Source organism: Alligator sinensis, unplaced genomic scaffold, assembly GCF_000455745.1.
Source record: "Alligator sinensis unplaced genomic scaffold, ASM45574v1 scaffold38_1, whole genome shotgun sequence".
Classification (NCBI taxonomy): domain Eukaryota; kingdom Metazoa; phylum Chordata; order Crocodylia; family Alligatoridae; genus Alligator; species Alligator sinensis.
The window spans coordinates 1,057,982-1,060,037 of NW_005842179.1; the positions used below are offsets into that span (position 1 = coordinate 1,057,982).

The 2,056-nt window shown below is 49.2% G+C and overlaps 1 protein-coding gene across 6 annotated transcripts in view; it reads right to left on the reverse strand.

Moving 5' to 3' along the window:
• LOC102376702 (dermatan-sulfate epimerase) overlaps window positions 1–2,056 on the reverse strand; it is a 350,602-nt gene that overhangs the window by 37,693 nt on the left and 310,853 nt on the right. The gene's annotated exons all lie outside the window — the stretch shown is intronic.

Sequence of the window (2,056 nt, forward strand, 5' to 3'; positions counted from 1 at the left end):
GGGGGGGCACAGGGCTATGAAACAAAAAACAAACTAAAAGATTTACTGCACAGTAAGGAAAAAAAATCTTGTTCTTCAACTAGGAAGAAGAATGAGAAATGCTTTTTATATGATTGTTCAGGGAAACAAATATCTTAGAAAAAAATGGTATAGGAGAAGCAATAAATACACATTTTGATAGATGTATTCTTGTATCCCCTTCTCTGGCTTGGATTCATAAGAGTATTTAATTACATTTGCTTTAATTTAAGTATGCACTTAAGTGCTTCCCTGAATCAGGGCCTCTCAGTATGGATAACACAGAAATTACAATAGCTTTTCCCTTTGAAACATAAGTCCCTTTCTTTGTGCTCTACAATTTCATAAACATCAAACAATACAAGTAATTTACCAAATGCACCTCACATTTGAAATGAAAGATCTAATTTGCCCCCTCTCTACATTTGTCAATTATGGAACTGATACATAAATGTTCAGTGAGCCTTTATATTGGGTAGTAGATAGGCCTAGCCTTTCCTCCATTTCCCCTGGAATAATCTGGCGAAGTGCTATGCTGGTAACAGGGAATACTCTGTCTTTTAGGTGGCAATTAATTGTTCCTACTGCATGAATAGACCCAGAGCTGACCCTAGTGGGGTGCAGGGCCCAGGGCAAATCCAGTGCTGTAGCATTGCCCCATGCGCCCCAGACGGCACACAATCTTCAGTGGAAGTAGTGGTGGGGGGAGTGGTGAGCGGCTGGATGTGAAGCCAGCAACAACGTGCAGTGGTGGTGCAGAGTGGGGCTAGGAGGGGCTGTGGCTACTCTGCTTGTCTCCACAGGGCCCCCCCAAACCATGGGGCCTGGGGCAGTCACCCCGATTAACCCCCCCCCCATTAACCCCCCCCCCCCCAACAAGGGGCAGCTCTGAATAGACCCATCATGCAAGAGGTGGGAGATTCTGGACAAGCCCTGTTCACCATCCCTCTCAGCATCCATACTCTGATACTGAGCTAGATGGACCTATAATCTAACCCCACCATCTAGGATGTTAGCAATGAGGATGTGGCCACATCCCCTTCTACTGTGTGGAGTATTCACAGTGAAGAGAACTCATTGTGCATGTGCATTCAGTCGTGCATGGACGTTTGGTTCCTTGGGGGAATCTAGTGGCAGTGTACCATGTGCCACTGCTAGTTGTCATTGGAGAATGCCTGTGCCACGTGCACTCTGGAGCATGGCAAGTTACCCCAGGTGGGGTAGGAGAGGTTGGGACCAGCACCAGGCTGGCCTCAGCAGCCTTTCCTGGGGTCCTGGGAGCCTCCTGGGGCTGCAGCAGCAGCGATTCTGCTGTGTGGAGCCTGACTGGCAGTGGAGTGCAGCTCTGGCTGGCCAGGCTCTGGCTTCAGGCGGTGCACACTGCCCCCGCATGTGCCACTCCGCCTTTTTTTTCTGTGTTTTTCTGAACCCAGGGGTCAAAAAACCCCTCCACGCTGCTCCCTTGCAGCGCAGAGAACAACTGAACATGTGGTATGTGGCACTACAAATGTGTCTGCGCTGCAACATACCACACAGCCGTGCTTGTCTGGACATAGCCTATGTGATTTCAATCCTTTGATGTGATCCTAGATGCCCGTGAGCTTCAAGAACTCACTGGCATATCAGCATAGCTCCTGGTGGAGCTTTTCCCCTTCTCCTTCCCACCACTTGGGGCCAATTCAGCAGCAGAGGAAAGCAAGGGTTGGGGATCACTGCTGCTGCCACTCATCTTCTCCTCCCCACTGCTGCTGAATTCAGAGGTGCGGGGAGGGGGGCAGGAGTGGTGGAGGGAGGGAGAGGAAGAGCAAACAGCAGCAGGCTCTGGAGCTGCCTGAAAGTAGGGGCTCTAGGCAGACCAACTGGTGTGCTCATAGCGTTCCCAACACATGTGGAGCTCCCAGTATTAAATAACTGGGATACTATTGCACTATTTACAGTAAAAAAACCAACCCCTTACTCTTGCCTCAGATCCTAGCATCACCATTTAGCATCTGCAGGCCAAGTTTTACCAGCAACTCAACATTTTTGAGAAAGAAAT